Genomic DNA, 24,063 nt, shown 5'->3' on the forward strand with positions numbered 1-24,063 from the left:
TGCAGAGTAACATATTTCCAGTTCAGCTCTGCAAAGAGGGAGTTTTAATAGGGTGCCAATTCCCTTCGGTTGGAGGGACTCGCACAATAATGTCACTGCTGTTGACTGAAGTTGCACACAGACAGTATAAAGCAGCAGTAAATGCCAAGATTTCAAAAACCATTTTGCATCTGACATTCTCCTGGGTTATTTCAAGTGAAAGATAAATTCACTATCTTCCAAGCAGTAATCTTATTTGATACCAACAACATACACAAGTAGTTAAGTTTGGAATTGGGTAACTTTCTCGCTTTTATGCTTGAAAGCTGAAGATAAAATTATTAAGCATTTTGCATGTGCAGAGCGTAAGAGGAGTGACTGCTCTGCATAAGTATATGGATTGGAAAAGAAGAATTCCCTTCCCCAAAGAATAACAGGACAGGCTTACAGCAGAGGTAACATCTTCATGCAGTAGGCATTATATTTTTGTAAAAGAGTAAAAAGATACAGCATATTGACTATTTACTTGTCTCTCTTGACTGGTCAACAGCAAAAATGGAAGCACTGTTTGGGATTAATTAAAATCAGACACAAATCCTAACTTTGCCTTAATCCAGCAAACAGCTACAAAGCTTGTTAGGGAAACTGCTCAAATGGAGAGTTTTATTTCATGTGCAGAATACTTTGTGGAGCAGGAATGTAAAAATCCACTAACAGATAGTGGAAATATGCTTCCATTTCCCATTGGGAATTTCTCAGACAAGACTAAGACAAATGCTGCCTTTGGCTGTTTATTTCACTTTTTGGTGCAAGAACCAATAATCAGCTGAAAAAGGTGGGGAGGGGGGAGGGTGTGAAGGAGTAAAAATAATTAGCACACACAATCACACAAACGCTCATGCATTTCTGTCCTCTGGATGGGACGTAGTTACACAATCGATCCAGCAGTTCTGAGACCTCTGGTGAGCACCAAAAACAACTAAAGCAGATCAGCTCCTAATAACAGAAAAGTCCTCCATCAGCCCCTCATTTCTCCTCCCTTCACCTCCTTTCAGTTGTGCAGTATCTACCAGCAAAACTGTGGTTGGCAGAGACACAGAGACAAAAGATTAAATGCAAGTTGTGCTTCTTGTAACCTCTTGTGAGATTTAGAGAAGCTAATCAACGGTGGATTCACTTGTATTCCACAGATCATTTTTGTTTGGCAGTATCTAATCATAATTGCTGAAATCCCACTGCAATACAGAGTTTGGCAAACTCATCTTGGAACAGCTCATTTGGTGCAAACTTAGATTGTATTTTAACTTCAATGATAAGAAATTACTGAGAAGATGACAAGCAGTTAGTTTTAGATGCCACAAGCTGAGGAAAAAGAGGTAAGTTACCTAAAATGATCTCATCATATTTTGTAACTTTGTCCTCATAAAATGCAAATTTCTGCAAGTGGATGGTTTGAAAAACCTAGTTAAAAAGTAAAAGGAAATAAAACCTAGAAATCAACAAATACTGATGTTGATCTTCGATGTTTTTGTATTACAGATTTCTTTTCCCCTCTCCATTTTTTGCTGGTGCTTTCTAGAAAAGAAGAAATTAATACAGCACCTTGTTTACTTCTTTGTGTTTGTGGCAAACAATAGAAGTTGTAAATCTGGTTGTAAAAACCATCCTATTTTGCATTTCTGTTCTGCTCAGATTATCATATTTCAGGCCACAGAACAGAGCAAATCATAACAATGAAGGGAAAGGTACAACAAATGGTCTGAAACTCTGCACTGATGGTAAAAACCTGCAAATTACTTTTCTGGACAGAAGCTACACATATTTGGGGTAGCTTAGATTTAGTTGAATAATGGATTTTCCAGGTCAGTTGGCAAAAGGAAAAGAAAAATGTTGTTTCAGATGAAAATGAAATGGAGTTTCAGGGCAGGGAAGAAATGTGGTAAAAATCATAATGATCAACTTTAAGTTTTGTTTCATATCCTTGTTCACAGATAGACAAATCGTGTATTAAACCTACATACCTGGAGCATACTGTAAACAAGTGTCTCTTTTTCAAGTTGACCAGCACCATTACTAAAACGTAAAGCTCAAGGTTAAATTCTAGAGACTGATTCTGCTGCTTCCCAAAAAGATAACTGTGCTTCAACTCAAGCAGAAGCACCGGGCTAACCTGACACGCAGAAAAGGAGAATTTCGCTGTTCCCACTTACGTCTGCACAAGAGTCGTCCCTGGCTCTGCACACTCACATGCTGCAGTCACCGCCGGGCCTGCCAGAGAGTGTAAAAAGAGCCAAACGTGTTAAATGACCCACGCTGCATAGCCGCACCAGCACAGCTCCCAGCTAGGGTAGCCCACGCCAAGCTCCAGGTGAGGAGGGTTGGAGAGGGGAGCTGCAGGGGTCTGGCTTAGCTCCTCTGAGCACAGACCTCAGAGGCCAGAGCCATGGCAAAGACCCTCACGTGCCAAGACCCTTTCTCAAGCCCTCGCTTCACCTCGAGGGCAAACATAAGCATAAAGATCCTCCAGCTTTTAGGCAACACAGTATTTGGCAGAAAAGAGGTTCCTTTGTTTTTCTGAGGTGTGCGTACATGAAATACATTTGGCAAGAAAAAGGCACTCCACATTTACACACCTGCACGTGCACCCGCTCACCTGGCAGGCTGCTCCAGCATGACCTGTTCGAGTAGTCTTCTGATTTATCACATCAGTAATTCAATTCTGATGTCAATATTTCAAGGTCTCTTTAAGCATCACTGACCATATCCTATGAATGAGATGAGAGGGGAAAAAAAAAACCAAACAGTCAAACATATTGGCAGCAGTCAACAGAGCAAAGACATGCTAAAATTCTTCTTCCAGCCTTACCTGTTTTAATGCCTCGTAATAAACACTTTTCAGGACATTTGTTTTCAGTCTTTGTCATCCTCTGTTGTCCATGCATTCTAAGGCGCTGAATTCCCTTCTCCCAGTACATCTGCAAAGAGAAACGTTTCTGGAAATAAAGGGCTATGATTTAATCTCAGATGCAAAGACTAAACAGTGGCTTTAGATACAGCATTTGGGTTTTTTCACTATGCCTAAGCCAGTCCTGCCCTCCAAGCTGTCAGTCAGTTCATTTCCTCAAAAGCAATGAGTGTTATCAAAGACAAAAAACCCAAAACAAGTCAGTGGAACTGGAGCTAACGGCTTCAAAAACACCTTTGATTGCCAATGCTTTTGGCTTGTGATAACACAGTAATATTCTAAAACTGGCTTGAATTTCTGTAAGAAGCTGTTTAGTGTATTTCAGACTTTAAGGTTTCTTACCTATGTAAAAATGCCAGTACTTGGCACACTAGTGACACACGCTAGAGTTATATGCTGTCTTAAAGGAAACAGAACATGCATGCTGAAACTACCTGCTTAATTTCTATTTTGAGTATTAATATTCCCTGGCAGAAAACAGGCAGAAGACAAGCGCATAGGTATGTCTGCTCCACGCAGGCACATACTGCCTGTGCTCTCCAGCCTCTACCTCCATCAAACCGCTTAGGGCCAGAGGCACCTCTTGTACTTCCAAAATAAAGAAGCCACTATTTGGAACTCAACGTACAGAACCAGACCTGAACAGAGCAGACACATCAGTTGTCCTGGAATTCAAATAGCCACAGCTTTAGAACAGGCACATCAGAGACAGTTTTAGCTCAAGTAGCAGAATCACAGCATTGACTTCAAGCGCTTCGTAAGACCCAGAGGAAACTCCCTTTGCAGTGTAAACCCTACGGTCTGAAACCTTCTGAGAGGGGGGAACACGTCCCAAGACTCAAGAAAAGGGCAGGGGTTGGGAAACAGGGAGCTCTTTGTTGAGCTAGGGAACAACATGAAGAGGAGTCAAAGCAGCTGAGTGAAATGGTGGGCTGATGGGGACATGATCGAAACAGCTGAAAAGTGGAGCACAGGCTTGATCAAACACCAAACTCTGCAAACACCAAGGGAAACACAGAGAGTGTGTCTGGGGGCAGATGGGAACACGGGCAGGAAAAGGGTTATAGGAAGCACCATAATTTTACTAGAGGTGTTGTGAGGAAGACTCAGTTTAAAGACTACTGCAACAATACATCAGAGGAAAAGTCTGACTTGAAAGCTACAGAGCATTGATTGGCAGCTTTCTGAAGTACATTTCAAGTCCAGCTCCCTTCCTAATCCTTGTGTTAAATCCCTGGACTCAGTGCTTCAGAATGGCAATGCTTTGCCTATTGAGGGCACCCTGGAGGTCGCTGTCATTTCCCCATTCCTGAGAGGGACAAAGACCGTGTCATGGTCTCTGCAGGGATCTGAAATCACTGAATCATATCCTCCCTGGAGTAATCAGAACCAGGAGAAATATCCAAAATAACACTTTCTACAGTGAAAAGACAATACTTAAGCAGTCCTCAAATTTAGAGGAGTGACTTTTCCACTGCTCCTCTGATAAAGCTTACCATTCCTTCCTCTGCCTTACTGTCACCGCAAATCTGGCACAATTCAGACACCAGAAGTAATCCACTAAGGGTGATGAATGCAATATACAATCTTCTCAAAAGTTCTCAGATCAAGGTTTCTTAAAAATAAAAATTGTAGAGGAAGAATCAACGTTCAAGGGCAGTCAATCAGATGTCTGAATTATGTCCTGCCTTCAAAATATACAGAGGATAACAGTTTTTAAATGGTCCCTGTAAAAGCTACTATGTGTACTGTACCTTGACATTAAGTCCACAGTAAAGTACTTACCTTCAGGATTCTCCCCATTTATAGGTCTTTTATTCTGCTTCAAACTAAACAGAGCAGCTGCTCCAGAATGTAAAAAGAAAAAAAAAAGCAAACCTATGATTTACTGCCAGACTCCCAGTGAGCAAAAGGGCACACACCCATCACCGCAGGCAAGTAACAAGCAAGCCAAAGAAAAATGATTCAGAGCAACAGAGGGAAGGCAAGAAGGAAGAGGGTGTGGGCTGGGCAGGGAGTTAGCATGCGATACCTCATTAACATCAGGGTGTACAAGGCCAGTCTGACATCAGGGAGGTTGTTACAGGATTGCAATGGGATTATGGCATATATATACAGACAAAAGAGGCCATTAGCTTCAAAGAACCATTTATTTATCCCTTTCAGTAAAAAGCAGTGGGCTCCAAGCTCACAAAGCGCGTATGTGCATGCTCAGCTTTGTCTGTCTGTGGATCCAGACCAGTGTCAGAGCCCGCCGGCTCTGCCAGGAGGCAGCAAGGTCTCCTCCATAGGTGAGACTCCTCCCTCCCCACAGACTCTTCATCCAGACACTGGTGACCAAGAGCAGGCTACTCAGTTACAACAGCCAGGATGCTTAAAACAGCATTTGATCCTGCACAAACTGGGAAGGAGAGACCGAGTATCTCCTGTCGCTTCCAGGGGCAGCAGAATACCTTGGGGATATTCATCCAGCTTGGTGTCCTTGCTGCAACAGAACAACCTCAAAAAACAGCACTAGTTTCTTCTAGTTCCAAAGATTTTCCTTATGAGTGCCTTGGGACTTACATCAGAGCTCAATTTTCACTGACCCATTCCTTTATGAAGTTCTCCACTTACCTGCCGTTCTACACACCCAGAGCTGGAGCTATTCCCTCTCCTCTCTTCTCATTTGTGTGCAGGCTGAAACCAGTTTCCTTTTCCCTGTTACATTAAGATCTCTTCAGTTTCTTCTTAGGAAGTTCACTCTTGGCAGATTCTTCAGTTCTTGGCTGAATCTGACAGCTGATCACCAGCCCGTTTCGAATATGTGGCCACTGCAGAGCTGGGCCATTTCTGAATAAAATTGTCTCTGGGGACTGCAGAGAACCCTTAACAAATAGCAGTACCTTTAGGTCATACCTGTGCTGCCGTAGGTCAGAAGTAACTATTCAGGTTAGGGTTCGCACCTTGGTTATTTATAAAAGTAAAGATTTGAGCCACTAGATCAGCAGTGAACAAAGAAAACAGGAGAAAAGAAATCTGACCACAGAAAAGCATCCGGGAGCCACATCAACACAGCTGTGAGCCCAGCTCAGGCAGGGAGTGAAATTCCTGGAGCACCATTTCACACTGCCCAGGGCCAATGTTGCAGCTTCACAATGTTCTGTGGACATGCTTTTGCTTTCCAGCACATCCAGCCTACAGCAAACCCGAAGGACATGAAGGGTGCCGAGGGTAGGGGCCTCTCCAGTTACTCCTCCAGCAACTTGTTTGCCCTCCGCTTACTGTCCAGCCCAAGCCAGGAAGGCTACAAACGCTGCTGTGCCCCTGCGCTGGAGACATCTCCTCTAACACTGAGAGGGAAAGCAAATTTGGCCCCTTAGCATGTCGTATCATGTTTTTCAGTAGGAAATTTAGATTGCACATATCTAATTAATGGAAAACAGGGATAAACAAGCAGATTGCTTACTTCAATTATGTGCACTGCAGGGTTACCATTTAAAAATCACAAAGAAAACAGTAAAATGGGTAAAAAGATGCAGACAGGAGATGCAATCTGCAGCTTACCTTGATGACGACTAAAAACACCTCTCTGCCAAGAGTGAAAAGAGGGAGGTTATTTTTGGCAAATGAGTATAATCCAAATTTTTTCAGCCATCTGTAAATAATATTTACCTGGAGCAGCTTTACATAATTAAATGTCTTCCTTATGAGTGTTGCACAGACCCATCTGTGTAGAGAGGGAATAACTCGCTCAAAATAAAGACAGAGAAGGAAAGAAATCAGAAGATCTCCATTAATTTATTTAAATATCTCCCAGAGGCAATTTCTCCAGAATCCCCCAAATTCCATGAAGTCAAGCATCTGCTTTCCTTGCAGCTTAACTTACTAAAGAAGCATTACCTGGACAAACAATCCTTTCTCTAAGCAGCTTAACAAGTTTGTGTAAATGTTTGAGCTGCTGTAAAGAGGCAAGAAAGTCATTCCGTATCCTATTTAGAAAGGTAAACAAAGTTCTTGTCATTTTGAGTCCTTTAACTATTTGCACTACCAGATGCATTACATGAACACTCTGTGAGATGGCTATTTGGGTGATATGACTCATGTAGAAAAAGGTTTAAAACTGGGAGTGAAAAGTGTTTTCCAATTCAGTGATTTTAATAATTAGATGCAAACCCAAGTCCTTTGAATGACTTGATTTGTATTTACTAAGTATGTTAGTGAGACTGATGATCAAAATTCATTGTTCAGCTGCATTTGAAAATTTAAATGGCCAACAATGCCAGCACACTGAATTCCCCTGCTGGTCCTCTCTGTAAACTAGCTGATGGTAAAACAAACACCAGAGTTATTTCTGTTGCCTTCCGTATTGAATAGATGCTCGTGTTCAGTACTAAGCAGGATTGGTTGAGACATTTGGCATTTCACCTTCCTCCTCTTCATCTGGTTCTTGTTTTATTTTCCTAAGCCCCTGAGGGAATATTCCCCCCTTACAACAGAAAAAAAAAAAAGCTACAAAACTTACAATAACTTTCTGTTCAAAGGTCCTTATGGGACTGAAGGAGTCTCATTGACCAAAATTTAGCTCTACAATAGCTTTAGAAATGAGCTCTCTACTAGTATTGCAGCTAGAGCTCCTCACTCAAAATAAACTGGAGGATCAGGTTATTTACAGGTTTACACACGGATTTCAGTGATTGCATCAGAAATCTCCAGAGACAGATAGGATTCAGTTTTATTGCATCCATCCAAACCCTGTCTGAGAAAATAAACTTTTTACCTTATGAGGTGCCCAGGCATTCGTGTGAAGCTGTGCAGTGATCAGTGATCATCATCTCAGATTTAATTGTATTAATGGGGTTCATGAAGCTAAATAAACTGCTAGCTTGCAGTGAATATCTATGGACCATTATTTGCATCTTCTCAGCCACAAAGGTGTTACGTGACTGGAAATAATTTAGTACCAAACACTCCAGGGAAAAATTCACCAGATGTGTTAATGGTTCTGACCCCCAGCGTAAGATGCACCCCAGAAAGAAGATTTAGGAATAAGGCTTATGCAACATATGGTCAGGATATACAGCCTGTCTTCTTCCACACTAGCTGGTGTTTTAGTGACATGACACATATGAGACCAGCAACTTTTAAGAAGTAAGCAGCTCACACCAAGCTACAAATGCCAAAGATTGTCCGGACAGGACCAGATTCCTGCCCTCCACTGAGCACAGCCTGGCCCACTGTGATACAGACTCCCCAGGGGTTGCAGACCCTACAGGAATGTAAATTGCTTAGGACCAGGATAATTCAGGCTAGAAACTACTTCAGGAGGTCTCTAGTCCAACCCCCTGCTCAAAGCAGGGTCAGCCATGAGATCAGACCAGTTTACTTGGGGCTTTCGAGATCCCATTGGGTCTTGAAAACCTCCAAGGATAGAGTGGACAACCTCCCTGGGCCCTTGTTTCACAGCTTTACTGTCTTCATGGGGCAAAAAAGCTTCCTTTATATCCACTCTTATTATCTGAAGTTATGCCCACTGCTTTTCATCCTTCCACCACACACCACTGTGAAGAATCTGGCTCCGCCTCCTTGATGCTTCCTCATAGGCACTGAGAGGCTGCTATTGGGTCTCCCCAAAGCCATCTCTTGTCAGGTTGAACAAACCTGGCTCCTTCAGCCTTTCACTACAGGGCAAGTGTTCCAGCTCTCAGCCATCTGGGGGCCCTCTGCTAAACTCACTACAGTTTATTCACATCTTTCTTGAATTGGATGGCCCAAAACTGGACACAGTATTCAAAATGCCATCCAAGAAGTCCTGAGCAGAAAAAGATAATCAATTCCCTCAAACTATTGGCTATGCTCCTGGAAAATCAGATCCTCCATGTTTAAGAAGACAGCCATCAATTCTGTTTTTCAGTGCAGTGAGGAATTGCCTACATTATCAAACATCAAAGGTACTGTTAGAAATGGCCAGATTCAGAGCTCAGTTGCATTGCTGGAGTCCTACTGATACAGGAGGGCTTTGCATCAGACTGTAGTCCAGACTTGCCAACAGTGGCAGTCCAAAGTGGAATGTTCACAATATCCCACATGGGACATAACGAATGCATGCAGCGCCATAATCTGCACCACAGAGTTGCTTAACATGCACAGTGACCATCTGTCCAGATGTCTCATGTCTGGTAGTCCATGTTGCTGAGCATGTGATAATCATCACCCAAATCAATAGGCCAAAAGGAAGCAACAGTTTTTGTCTGCCTGAATGAATACACCTGGTAGGCCTGGCTATTTCCTTGGTAACTATTGAGTGGCGTCAGTGCTAATGTAACCTAAATCAGTCTAGCCCTGGGTTTGTACGAGTCAATGCAAACTGCATCAAGTAGCTCGACCTACTTTTCTCCAGCTATATGGAATTCATCCTTACTCTGCCAAGTTAGCACTAAACCTATCCAATTCTCTCAGGCTCCAGAGTCGCAGGTACAACTCAGTGCCATAAGATAACTAAATCATATGCGTGACTGAATAATATGATAATATGAAGCATGCAAAAGAGATGTAATCAATTTTAGAACAAAGTAAAATCTGCAGTCATTTATCCTACTTCCACTAATATCTAAAGATAAATAATGTCATGCATTAAATATTTCCATCACTTCTGTTCCAGTGGTGAGAATCTTCTAGCAAGTACTAGAAAGCAAAAACAAACATCAAGTGCAACAACAATCATAAAAGCAAAACAAACAAACAAACAAAAAAACCCCCACCACCTAGTACAGTACGTTTGCATTCAGTACAGATTTTCCAGTCGGCTCCCTTTCCAACAGGTGAAAGGGTGAGTTTTGGCAACTCCATCAAGTGAGCAGAACTAAAGGAAAGGCAGGTTCTTTTTTCCCTCAGGAATCAGGATTTCATCATCTGTATCCCAAATACAAAGTCAAATACGCTCTCCATTACATAGGCACAATCTCCTCTGATAAAGAGAGTAAAACACTTGCTATATCAGAACAAAACAGGGAACTTGCTTTCTTAAGCTAGCTGATTCCAAGAAAAGTATAAAAAACAACTGTGAATTCAGTATTTCTGAGCCTACACAGTCATTTCAGAGCGCATGGTTTAACAAGCCTCATCAACTTTTACCCTGCTTAGCACCTCTTAGCAGGCATAAGGGAAAGACATACAGCTTTGAAAGCTAAATGTTGTTCTTGGTATAGTCTTCACTTTATATTTTATAAAATTTTTGAATGCAGTTGCCTACTTCTGCTTCTGAAGCACAACCTCCTCTGATTTCTGGCTAAAACATGAAGTTAAATTGCTTTTAAATGAACTGAATAGATTTAATAAGGGTGGCATGTAAAATCCTCACCAGTTTTGTATCTAAGTATATCTGTGTTGGGTTTGCGTGGCAAGGTTTTGGTAGCGGAGGGGCTACAGGGGTGGCTTCTGTGAGAAGCTGCTAGAAGCTCCCCCTGTGTCTGATAGAGCCAATGCCAGCCGGCTCTAAGACGGGCCCGCCGCTGGCCAAGGCCAAGCCAATCAGCGCCTCTGTGATAACATATTTAAGAAGAAGAAAAACACTTAGAGAGAGAGAGAGCTTTTGCAGCCGGAGAGAGGAGTGAGAAGATGTAAGAAACTCTGCAGACACCAAGGGCAGTGCAGAAGGAGGGGGAGGAGGAGCTCCAGGCGCCAGAGCAGAGATCCCCCTGCAGCCCGTGGTGAAGGCCATGGTGAAGCAGGCTGTCCCCCTGCAGCCCATGGAGGAAGGATGAGGGGGTGTAGCGATTCCACCTGCAGCCCGTGGAGGACCCCACACCGGAGCAGGTGGAGGCACCTGAAGGAGGCTGCGGCCCGTGGGAAGCCCACGCTGGAGCAAGTTCCTGGCCGGACCGGTGGACCCGTGCAGAGGGGAGCCCACGCCAGGGCAGGTTTGCTGGCAGGACTTGTGACCCCGTGGGGGACCCCACGCTGGAGCAGTTTGCTCCTGAAGGTCTGCACCCCGTGAGAGGGACTCCATGCTGGAGCAGGGGAACGATGAGAGGAGTCCTCCCCCTGAGGATGAAGAAGCGGCAGAAACACCGTGAGATGAACTGACCGTAACCCCCATTCCCCGTCCCCCTGTGCCACTGAGGGGGGGGAAGGTTGAAGCCGGGAGTGAAGTTGAGCCCGGGAAGATGGGAGGGGTGGGGGGAGGTGTTTTAAGAGTTGATTTTATTTTCTCATTCCTCTACTCTGTTTTGCCTAGTAATAAATCAGATGAATTCCCTCTCTAAGTTTGGTCTGTTTTGCTCGTGACAACAATTAGTGAGTGATCTCTCCCTGTCCTTATCTCGACCTACAAGCATTTCGTTATGCCTTTTCTCCCCTGTTTGGTGAATGAGGGGAGTGAGAGAGCGGCTCTGGTGGGCACCTGGCCTCCAGCCAGGGTCAACCCACCACAATATCTCATAACAACACAGGATCTTGTGGAATTAAGATCTACAGGTTAAGTTATGCAAAGTATAAAAAGAATTCATTTATTGATTTCAAGCTTGTCACCTTTGAGTTTCATTGAGCATCCCTTCTGTATACTGCAAACACACAGTATTAACTCTGCTGACCCTCTCTATGCCATTCATTATTATACATCCTTCTGTCACACCCCTGTTTATTAGTCTGCTCTTAGAATTAAATGGGTTTTATCTTGCATAATATTGTCTCAAATTAAAGTCCTCTTATGCCTGTAATTATTTCAGCTGCCCTTTTTGGCCCCCTTTCAGCTCTAGCCATATTTGAAAGGAGAAGATGATTTTGCATCCATTTCTCCAGCTGCAAAGGAGCAGTAATAAGGAGGCCTGAAACAGGAATATAGTAAGCAGGGAGGCTCCCGTGTTATTAATATTTATTTCATGCTGGTATCTAGAGGCATCAGCCAAGCAAGAGTCCTACTGTGATAAGCTACGCAGCCATGTAGTACATGACAGTCCTTGCTCAAAGGACTGCATCATGAGGGATATAGGGATCTCAGAGAGGGAGAATTGTCTAATGCAAACTCATTGCCTTTCAACTTCCCAGCACCTGCAGCCTGCGCTCAGTGAGAGCGTGGTGTATGTTTGATAATTGAGAGCACTTACGTTTCATCCCCCACAAAGGGAGCTGGTCCCTGCTGTCACGGATCCCCGTGCAACCTTTACCACGAAGCTACAAACAAACCCTTCACAGCATCTACATCTGCACATGGTCAAAAAACAGCACTAGACCATCACATACCAAAGAACTACAGTGCTGGCAGTAGTGAGGGGCAGAAAAGCTTAGGAATCCAGGGACTCCTGCCTGCTGAGCAGTCATGGAGAAGACAAGCACAGATCCCATACTCACATGTAACAGTCACTTTAATGCAGGAAGCATTTCAGTGACCAAAATCACTTCAGTCCAGGCCCTGGGGAGAATGTATTAGGTATTAAATGGCCTGTTTCCAGAAAATGCAAGTGCCCATACTGGTAATGTTGTCAGCAAGAGAACATTTCAGAAGCATCAAGCAGATAAATAAAAAGTCTAAGTCTCACTTAGAAGGTAAAAACCAAAGCACCTAAATGACTTGGACCCAACAGCCTGCTCCTCACAACCTCTGCTGCTTTCTGCTCATACCAGCTGTATGTGAGTGCCAGGACAAGCTACTTGAGTGCCTGAGCTCGTCCCTCTCCTCCCACCTGGCAGACAGCTCCCGCTCTGCATCCTCCCAGCCACCTCCTCCTAAACAAGCTCCTTTGCCCTGTGCCGCAGGGGCTGCCTCCTGCTCACCTCACTGCTCTAAGCTGGAGAGTCTGCGAGAGCCCCTGGAAGTGGATAGGTGTATTTGTGTGCCTGCATTTCTCTGCTGGGAACAGTTTGCTGTGAAATGGCCCTGTTACCAAAGGAAAAGGCAGGATGTTTGCTATATAGGCATAAAGGTGGCTCTACGACAACTCTGCTCACTGTGTACATGACCTTTTCAGCAGGGGAAACAGGGCAAGGTCAAAAGGAGCACTTGGAAGTAGACAAACAGCTTCACCAGTGAACATCCAGTCCAGGAGAACATAAAAGCAGTCAGAGTAAAAGAGCAAAAACAGTGATGGAGGAGCTCCTTGTGGCATTAGAGGACAGAAGCCAGCCCTCGATTGTTTTTCTTTTAAGGGCATAATATTAGAATTAGTTGCTTTATCCAAGATGCAGGCAAGAGCACTTTTACCAGTTCCTACAAGCTCATATCTTACACCTAATTTCCTTTAATGATTAAGGAAAATATTTTTTTTTCTCCCTTGCTGGATAGGTCAGCTGTCCACAATGATTGTGATGGTGATGATGCCCAGGTTATTCAAGGATCCTTCTCTCCCCCCGCCCATCCCTTTCTAATTCTTTTTCTGATTTTGCGCAGGTCAGTCTCCTTCATCTGCCTGTATTATATCTCAGGCATAAATTTAAATGTGAAATAGCCAGTGGGTTCCCAATACACAACCAGAAATGGAATACAAGTGACTGCAAAGCTGCAGGTCATAATTCCTGCAATGTTTCAGGGTGAACAGAGCTTGATATGGTTTTAATACAATTACCCAATTATAAATTTGTCAGATTCTTGGCCTTGCACTTGCATTTCCCATGATACAGCCAAATCAACCAGACACATCATCAAAAGCAGTAGTAGGGGGTATATTTATCAGACATTCTGAAATGGATCATAAACTTTAAAAATCCCAACTTACTGTAGACTTTGGGAGAGAGAACGGATAGAGAAACTGCTGAATAGAAGCAGTGCTTGTGCCATGAGTAAGACATGGCACTGCAGTTAATTCTGTTTCAGAACAAATGTATTAAACATTTATTACACCAAATGTTAGTTTAAAACAACCATTAAAATCAGTTTTCTCTCTGTCCACTGGAGATCAGTTATTCATTTAAAGTTGATGAAGCTTCCCTAATTTCAACATCATTATTTCTATGTGCACATAACAGGAGCCATTATATTTTAGATTCATATAGTGATGTTGCTCAATTTATTTCTCACGCTTTCTATCTCCTGTTGCAAACCTTTATACTGATCACGAACGTTTCATTTAAAAATGAGTCTCTTAATGACCATCTTCTGGAAATACACGTACAGCATTGATTATTTCTGAGCCGGATCATTTCTGCTCTTTTCTTTTTGTTCAGACTTTGTTTAACTAGTCATTCACCATAGGTTTTTTTTGTACTTCATTATTTGCCAAGCTATTTACTTCCCCTCATAGCTGAAGGCGAGGATGTGGGCCTACATTTTCCCAGACCTGTGCTCTCCCCAAAGTATAACCCCAAAGGAGCTGGAGGTTGGTCTACCTCTTGGTGGTGCCTGGTGGCACCACCAATGGCTAAGAGCCTGGGGGATGCAGCTCGGCTGGCTTTTGGTCCCACGCTGCCTCGCCAGGATGGAGGCTGAGGCAGCGAGCATCCCTGGTGCTGGCTGGGCTTTTCAGAAGACAAGCACAGGACAGGCAGGCTCAGGCACTGGTCTCTGCTGTTGCTCAGCACTAGACTGACTGGAGGACAGCAGGGATGACATCTTAGTTAATAATGACTGCTGAAAAGGGCAACTGAAGCCCTTACCTTCTAAAATACATTAAAGTAATTAACATACAGATCTTATCAGATTAGGACTAGGAAAATTGCTGCCATCTACTGCTGGAAAGAAAAACGTGAATACTGAAAGCCTCTTCCAAAACCAAGTTATGAACCACAGTTACCTTGAGGAAATTTATTTCAAGTGCAAGCCTAGCTCTGAAAAGGGGCATTGTCACACACAAGAGGGATGTGACCCTGCAGTTTCGTGGTCCGGGTATCAGGCTGGGCACTCAGACTGCTCTTCTTGCTCTGTAAGCAAACATTTCTCATTAATAGAGGAAGAGAAATAGTAAGGCTAGCAGGCATCTTTCACACTATACTGTACAGAACTGTACTTGAAATACATCCCCTCGTGCCTGAACAACTCTTAGTTGTGACTTTGCATCAAAGCAATAATGGCTTAAACTTTGGTGAAATCCTTTACTTTGGATTCCCCATTTGCTTAAAATTTAGGAAGTATTTTTTTTCTCTCCTCCAAGTTCAGCTTCACTCATTTATAACAACTCAAATGGATTGGAGGGGACAAGGCAGTCTCCTATATGTCACTGCTGGTCTTGGAGGAGGTTAATCCAGTAAAGATGCTACATTGTCAGGGATCCATAGATAAACTCTATACTGGTCTGCAGAAAGGTATTGCTTGTAAGTAAGGGAGAGAGAGAAGACAGATCTTACAAGAGGAGGACACAAGAGTCTGGAATAAGTTTGTATTCACTCAAAGCTTTGGGAGTGGAGCAAGAGTCCGCAAACTAGAATCCCCATGTCCTGTTCCCAGTTCTTGTGCCCATCAGGTGTCCTTGTGCTTCCTCTTAGCCATGGTCACTCTCAAACCCATACTGATGTTTTGCACCATGTATTTTCCCTCCAAAGCATTTACTTCAACAGCCTCTTAGTTCCTACAGCACCAGTGCCTCTGGAGATTTTATTTCCTTGTACTCAAATGAAAGCAATATGACACCATCAACCTCCCTCACTCTCCCTAACATGATCCTTCTTCAAAGGCTAATTTTTCCCCTTCATTTTCAAGCATATTATTGTCTTCACCACATGTGCCAGCGGCCTCAGGAATCCTGCCTGCTCTGCTCAGTGAAATGCCCTCTGCCTAATTTTCTGCACTTCACCCCTGTTTCTGCTTTTGCTCAAAGATCTCCATTTCAGAACTTCTTCCTCCTCTCTGAACCAACTAACAAATAATTTTATGAAAGAACAGAGAAATATCATTGTTATACGATAAGATCCATGCAGTGGGTCCAATTCCTTTACACAGACCATTGTTTTGCCTGCTTTTCCACGAAATTGCTCATCCAGTGGGTGTGTTACTTTTGCCTTAGGTGAGCTCCACTGGCTTTAACATTTATCCGATTTCCTCACACTATTCTTTCTCCATGGTGAAGAGAGCAAGCGGTACATTTTAACTTTCCTCTGGGGCAACCACTGCCTTCGCTGAGCACCAGGACACATGGCTGAGGCAGACCACCTTTGACAGAAGTTTTCACAAAGTCACACCCAATTCTTTGTTCTATAGAAAGAAAAAAAACAGTCAAATTTGCTTAGCCCAGCTCTGCAGCAATCTCTGCAGAGCAGCCGCTACTATTCAGGTCTGTTGTGAGAGCAGAGATGCCACCACCCATCTGCATGTGTGACTCCACTGGTAGTTCACAAGGAGGGGACAGACTGACAAAGGAATGAGACCAAATTAGACCTGTCTGAACTACAAATCATTTTCCATTTCCTCTTAATTCTCAGAATCATTTTACTCTGTCTTGGACACAAAGCAGCTGAGAAACAGTACTTAGACCTCAGCCTAGACCTCAGAGCAGCAGTAATTAAGAGGGTGAAAAGCAATAATTTTCTTGAGTAGCTTGCTCTTTCTCCTGTACACACATCATGGGCGTTGATTCATGTCAGCAATTAAGGCCTACTCTTTAATCCTAAACACTTTCATTATATAGCTGATAGTCAAAAGTATCTGAAATGCCCAAAGCAGTCTCTCCATTCCCCACCCCCAGTGGCAAAAAGGGGTCAGAAGAGAAGAATTAAAAAACAAACAAACCACCCTTCTGAAATATATTTCCTCAAGTTTAGACAAAACCAGGCTCAGAAACAAGAGTCAGAGTTGGCAGCCACCACACACAGGCACGCTGCCCTGGACTAACATGCTCTTCTGGGCCTGTGATGCCTGACACAAGGCAACTAAGTCAGCTGCAGTTCATGTTTAGAGAGAGAGTCAGGGACTCACCCCCCACCCAAAAGTACAGTGTTTACACAGAGGCCCCACAGCATGGACAGACACTGTGCCACCTGCCGTTTCCTCCAGACACTCCTAAGCGCGGGGACTTAGGGCTGGGCATTGCAGCTGGGAACAGAAAATAGACAGGTTTACGACACGGCAAGGTTTGGCTTTCCATCTTCCCCCACCACAGACGCTCCAGAAGGTGATGTTTCCCTCAGATAACTTGCCTGGGATGATTCAGTGCAATACAGCTGTTTCCAGGAAAAAGTCCATCCAGTCAAGCCAGCTGAAAGCACTGGTGGTGTCAGCTAAACCATGGCTCTAGCAGCAAATCGTTCTACTCAGGTAGTAAATCTTCTACTTCACTTGTGAACTTGTACTCCCAGCACTAAAGAAACTGGTTAGCTGAGCAATCCCTGCTGTGCAGCTAGTCAACAGCTGAGCAGGTAAGAATCCGTCCCTGTAAATACAGACAGATTTAAGCATGGGTTTAACAGCTTTTCTGAACAAAGACTCTGATGCATTTAAAGGGAAAAAATAGCATTTTTATTTGTATTTTCCGGACAGAACCAGGTGCCTGAAGAATGTTTTCCCAGTAGGAGGAAACCATAGAAGGCTTTTTTTCCTCCTAGGAAAACAGTCAACAGTCTTTCAGTGACACAGAAATCTGCCTTACAGAAGCATTTATGTCAGGTTATCCTACAAGGAGCATTTCAGCTGTATTATCCAGAGCAGAACATCTGTACAATATTTGCCTGCCAGGAAAAAAGTCTCTACTGCATTTTCCCAAAAGAAAAAATTTTATAACCTTTTGCTGACAGGGAAGTAGTAATTATCCACACAGGAACATACCATTAGAGTTCCCTTGACAAAGATTTATTTATTTATATATATTTGCCACGGAAGAAGAAAAAAAAAGTGATGAATGAAGTGCTGGTAGATTTCTTTTGCTAACAGAGCTACAGGGAAGAAGGGAAAAAAACCAAACCCCAAGTTGCAACACAAATAGAGCACCTGAGAGCATAAATATCAAAGGAAAACAAACAGCCATAGGACAACAGAGATGCTGCCAGGGACTCAGCAGGTCCAAACAAGGATGTGTGCAACTGCAGCACTGAGGTGAGCACCTCACGCCACAAAGCACAACTCACTCATAAAGAGCGTGGCTGACATTGCCTCAAGTTTAACAGCCCTGTGTCTCCTTTGCCAGCCAGGATTCTTGCAGGAGTGCGCAAAGGCCGGAGGAGAGGAAAAACAAGAGACTTGCAATGTGATTTTCCAAGCTCTGCTGTGGCATTCTTCCCACTGATCTCCCTTTCAAGTGATCTTAGAAGCTGACATGGTGCCAGAAATTATATACGAAACAGTTTAACATATTCATTGGTCTGAAAACAGGAGAACGTCACAACTAATAGCAAGGCTAGCACTGCGGTGAGATGAAAGCAAACACTGCTTTTTCTTAAAATGTTTTGTTTGCTTGTTTCCTTGTCTAGTTATTGTCATACAAGTCTCACTATGTGAATCAAGAGCTCTAGTCCCATAGCTCTTTTATAAAAAGACAGTGTTACAGTGTTAGAGGTTTCTCTTGGATGAACATCACTCTTCATTTGTTCAGCTTCCCCATGGATGTCTCTTTCTCCTGGCCTTCATCAGGTCTGTTAGATGTGCTCATTGGTCAGGAGCTGGGTGGATAAGAGAATAATGTATATCACTCTGGTGTCTTCATGGGCTTCATGCAAAATTATTAAAACCAACTACTGTCAAGCCCCTGGGCAGAGAAGCCACCATGGGAACTTCTCTCCATGTACAGAGGTGCTAGACATTGTCTTCCTGCCTGTGCAATATTCTGGCTTGCCTGTATCTTCATTCTCAGTACCCAGAGAGATAATTCACTAAATTTGTTGGTGCAATGAAAGTGACCAATACCTCTCTGGTTCTATCACTGGGGAGTAAAGCATGACACATGCAACTCCACTGCTGCCACCCCAACAGCCAGCCAAGCAAGCAAGGCCATGTCAGGATTACACCTCACAATTTCTCCAAGGCAATGTCTAACCTATGGGTATTTCTTTGCTGATTTGGCACCCAGCTCCTTTCAGAAGCTGAAAGAAAGAGATTCCCAGAGCGCTGGATATCGTGGAGGCACAGGGACATCTTCACCATAGTCAAGAAGTTTCAGCATGTTGGTAATGTCCCTTGGTTTGGGGTCTCCTTCAGGCACTCAGCTGGAAGAAGCAAGAGATGGTTTTCAGTCCCTGTTTCGAGAACCATTCAGATATTGGACACACAATAGTCAATAACACAAAAGGGGTCAGGGACATGCCACGGCCCTGTCCTAGGAGTGCTCTGATTATCAGGCTTTAGGAGCTCACCTCTTTTTCTTGGGCCCAGTGACTCCTGAATTCTTCTATACAGCACCCCAGCTTGGGGCTGTGCCAGCTCCCTCCTGGAGGGCTGGAAAACACCGGGGCTCCTTCTGATGCAACAGGAGGTGTAGGTTTGTTGCTGCAGGTTTGTTGCTGCAAAGGAAGGGAGGGAGATGGAAGCTGTATCTCCTCTCACCACATCTCTGCCCCCAGGCTAGGTACAAGGTGACATTTCCCAGCCTGGGAGGCACACCTGGGCAGCCAAGCACTACAAAGTGCAAATGCAGGTGCCCACATACTACTACAAATAATCAATTCACGCTAAGAAAAAGACAAAAGAGATCTGTGTCCAGTTCTCCTAGAAGATATAGGCAAGGACAGCTAAGTGCTGAGGCGCTAGCACTGTGGTGGAGGTCCTTGCTGTTACACAGTCCCGAGCCCTGATCCTGGCATCTTTACTGAGCACTGCCTTATTCGTGACAACAACATTTGATGGGAGCATTGCCTAAATAAGGACTGTAGAATCAAGCTTGAAATTTCCATGAGAACATGATCATAACACTTGGCAGAATAAGGTCTCACAGCTCCACTAGATTATTTATATCTCTGATCCCTGCTAACGGTCTTGTCAAATGAGTATAGATTTATTATTTTAATTATCTCAAGCTTGTAGAGATTTAAACATCTGTTATAGGTGTTCAATAAGTATTAGAACAGCAATCAATTTCTTCTTAAACAGGAGAGTGATTCATGGTGGTCTGTGAATAGATAAACTCACTGTAGTCAATACCAGAAAGATACTTTGAAAGAAAGCAGGAGGCTCTTTTAATTAGCTTCTAATTAATTCTATTTAGGAAGTCTAGATGAAACATAACATTTAGGAACACTAAAAGTCATTTAATTACAGAATTTGGTGTGTTATCCTCAGATCTTTCATTGCCAAAGCAGCAGTGTTTTCTGTTCTGTTTCCCAGCAGGACAGCGTTTATGGATTATCTATACAACTTCTGTTGAACATCCTCTGTCCCACATGGCTTTCCTGCTTATGTAATAGATTTATCAGTTAGCAGTGATGGACCATTGAAAGAATTCAGCCCAGAGCTTTGTTTGATGTGATTTGAATCCCCCTTGGGCATTACTTAACATTGGTAAAAATCAAAAAGGAGGAGACTTCCAGGTTTGACTTGGCACAAAGGGCTCCATTAACACAGCATGTCTTGTGGACACCACAGACAGACCTCAGAGTACCAGCCTTTATGTCTAGCATCTATCCTGAGGTGAATAAAAGGACAAATGCTCATCTCTAGAGTAACAGATATTCCTATGAAAAGTTACAGGACTTCATACTCTGAGTAACTTCTCCAAAGTCAGTGACAGTGTAGAAGGGTCAAAGCAGTAGGCAACGGGAGTCCAGGACACGATGAGTCACTTGTTACTACATTCAACTACCAGTCCGCTCCTAACAGTAGAGCTAGTCTTGGATCAACACTTTCCAAGGACTTGTGTGGAATTAGATTTCAGGTCCTTGGGCAGAGCTGCTAGCTCAGGTCCTGAGCCTCCAATGCTCCATCAGCCCTAGTCAGGAAGCAAGACCTGCTGGTGCTCCAAAATCCCCTGTGCCACATCGCCCCACTCAGGGTCTTAACAGGAGTGCTGCAGAGACAGCACTGAGGGAGGGACCAGCAGACAGTACTTGCTGAGTGGGTGCTGAACAGGTTTCTCAGGCCCAGCCCAAAAGACACCCAGGAGCTCACCAAACTCTCCAGTACAGAGCTCCCTGTCCTCTGTCACTGGGGGCAAAGCCACTGAAGCCTCAGAGCTGTGACAGGCCACAGGAGGATGGGGAGATGGTATATCTCTGCCTGTGCCTGTACTCCACCTAGGCAGCCTCAGCTCAGTCACCATCACCTGGAGCTTCTCAGCTTGGGACAGCCCAGGTGTGTGCACCCCCACACTGTCTTCTAGTGTCTCCCCCATTCCCTCTCTCCCATTCCTGACCCTCCCATGCAGCAACATTTCCATCCTGTTTGGACCTCATCTGTTTGGGATCTAGCCCAAAACAAAAAAAAAGAAGGAAACTGAAGGCAGAGAAGACTACTGAACCCCGCTGCTACCTCCCAGCTCTATCCTGTCATCTGTTATTGTCACTGTGGTGGCATTCCTACAGATGCTACTGAGGACCGGTGCAGAGCTGACATCCTGTTCTAAGTGTGGTATGCAACAAACCTTTCATCTCACTGCACTGCATGCTACCGGCACAGCACAGATATAGTTAAACAGAAAAATGTACCTCTTAAAATATTTTGAGCCACTGCCCTGGAAAGGAAAGGAAATAGGACTTTGGAGGTAGCAAGGCTTCATTTCATGCAGAACAATAAAGTACCACAACAATAATAGATGCTTATCCATTCTTCCCCAGCCTGTCCTTGAAGAATTTTAAAGGATTAGAGAAATGGAAGTTGAGCCAACTAAGAAAGTGCAGAATGCATTGAAGACTGCAAGGATAATAATGGTCCTTTTTATCAAGTTTTATAAGAGGAAGAGACCTGTCTCCTTATGTGTGTGTGAGAGAGAGATTCCTGCAATCTTCAGAGTAAAACCTTGCCCTTATTGAATGGGGCATGGGAAAATTCAGCTTTAATTTTGGGAAGTAAAGGAATTTATTCTAATTGCCAGAGATTTCAAATCCATCAGACCAAAGACACAAGTGATCTAAAATCCCTGGGAAATTAACAGTTCTTTTATGACAGCCCTTGATGTTGCCTACCTGTAAGAGAGAGCATCTCAGCACAGCAGTTTTACCTTTCCAGAGTCAAATCTGACTCAAGGCTCCAAAAAATGTAAGCCCATTATTAAATCTGCTAGCTGAGGAGCTAACACAAAGATTGTTATTACTTTGCTTACCATGGGCAGTCTTAAATGAATTTTTAGGTGAGATTTAAGCTAGGAAGGAGTAGAAATTTGTAGGTAAGTGTTGTGGTTTAGTCCCAGCCAGCAGCTAAGCACCACACAGCCACTCGCTCACTCCCCCCCGGTGGGATGGAGAGGAGAATTGGAAGAAAAAGATGATATTTAGTGAGATCAAGCTGTAGCCCTATATGTAGTACCGACCTCATGGGTTGGGATAAGGACAGTTCACTAGGACAGCAAAGGAAGAGGAAAATAACAACAACAGTACTTAGAATATACAAAGCAGGTGATCCACAATGCAATTTGCTCACTGCGTGGAACCTGATGCCCAGCCTGTTCCCAAGCAGCAACTCCTCTTGCCCAGCCAGCTCCCCCCTTATATACTGAGCATGTCATCATGGTATTGAATATGTCCTGGCTGTGTCCCCTCCCAGCTTCTTGTGAAAATTAACTCTATCCCAGCCAAAAACCAGGACAATAAGCATGCATCCTGAGAAAAGGAGGCAGCAGGAAAATGATACACAGAGCTGTTTATGGGAGAAATGGATGAATGGAGCATCGAGGCTCATCAAGTTAATGAGATGAAGCCAGATGTCTAAACAGAGAAGGGTTTTACTAGGATATCTGAAGGATGCAGTGAGGAAAAATAAATACGATAGATCTCATTGCTGCTCTCCAACAGAAACCAGACAGCTTGTACCTCAAATTATCCCCGAAGGCAGTGATAGGAATATCATTCTTTCCTGTACAGCAGGTTTTCTCAGTTCCCAAACCTCAAAGTCAATCCCTCCTGCAATCGACAGACAAAACCAATATTTTTAGGAATGAGAATACAGATGCAAACACAAAGGCCAGCTACTAGTCTTAATAAATTCACCATCAGTTCCAAGAAAGCCTTTGGCTATGTATTGAATGGATGAAAATTAATAGACTGGATTTGTCAATTGGTAGAAATACAATACTGGATATAAACCCCAAATCTGTTCATTGTACAGAGTTACAGATACAATGCAAGTGCCGGTTTCACACTGCACCACATCAGTGACATTCCCATGGGCTTCAGAGACTTTGCATGAAACCAGACGTACTATAGTACTCTGGAAAAAAGAGTGAGGAAAAAGCTTGCTTCCTGTCATTCTTGAGATTCATTCCACAACTGTAGCCAGGACTCAACGTGTTTCGAGCACCAAACCTTGGTTGTATTTTCCAAATAATCAAATTGCTAGAATTTGGTACAGAAGAAAAAGTATGACTCTGAGTAAAAAATAAAAACCAAAAGACATGTTTTCAGTTCTAGAAGCATGAGATAGAGCCAAAATTCCACTTCTTTCCACTTCCACTAGTTTTTCCTGACTATGTATGATGCTCTGGGCACAGGAGCACAGAACTTTCATTTTTTAAAACTCAGGCTGAGTTTGCAGGACCAGCAGTTTTGAAAAATATTACAAGACTGAACAAATGTAACAGCTTATTGAGGGAAAATAAAAAGGTGGAACACTGTGGTATCATTTTTCTATTGCCTTTTTTTAAAAGAACTGCACATAGTTATTTCCTTTTTTTGACTTTTTTTTTTTTCCAACTGAATCTAATTCTTCTAATTCAGGATCATAAAACTTAGTGAAAAAAAGAATCCTAAATTACCAAAGGCAAGAAACAAACTTTATACTTAGCTGTACTGGTTATAGCAATTTCCATAGTAATTATGTTATGCACATCATCTAATACCTTGTCTAGAGTGAATTCTCTACTTCATTTTAGTACCATTCTAGGAACATATATTTAAGAAGTTATAAGAAGGAAACAATTACCTTGGGGAGTCACACTTGCTACTGTGTTATAAATTCTAAAACAATACTTCTGAGGAAGCAGATTTTCTTTTTTGAGCAACATTATTAATTGAGAGCAGGAAACAAAATATGAATTTTTTTATTAGTCTCATCTCCTCAGAAGAGGCAGCCACTGTTTGTGCCCTCTGTCCACCCACACCCAGGAATTACTGAACTTGTTGACCAGCTTAATTTAAATTCAGCAAAA

At 43.3% G+C, this 24,063-nt stretch overlaps 1 long non-coding RNA gene across 3 annotated transcripts; it reads right to left on the reverse strand.

Annotated features, from left to right (window-relative positions):
* Positions 1 to 17,291: 17,291 nt before the first annotated feature.
* LOC129211959 (uncharacterized) lies at positions 17,292 to 23,476 on the reverse strand. Of its 3 annotated transcripts, XR_008579031.1 has the most exons (5): positions 22,730 to 23,476; positions 20,026 to 20,158; positions 19,127 to 19,259; positions 18,811 to 18,979; positions 17,292 to 18,436 (listed from the first exon to the last, which is right to left on the reverse strand). It is a non-coding gene; the product is annotated as an uncharacterized LOC129211959 (long non-coding RNA). The 3 variants fall into 3 exon arrangements; XR_008579032.1 differs by lacking the exon at positions 20,026 to 20,158 and having other exon boundaries at positions 22,730 to 23,473; XR_008579030.1 differs by having other exon boundaries at positions 20,026 to 23,472.
* Positions 23,477 to 24,063: the final 587 nt, after the last annotated feature.

The sequence above is a fragment of the Grus americana genome, chromosome 12 (assembly GCF_028858705.1).
Source record: "Grus americana isolate bGruAme1 chromosome 12, bGruAme1.mat, whole genome shotgun sequence".
Classification (NCBI taxonomy): Eukaryota; Metazoa; Chordata; class Aves; order Gruiformes; family Gruidae; genus Grus; species Grus americana.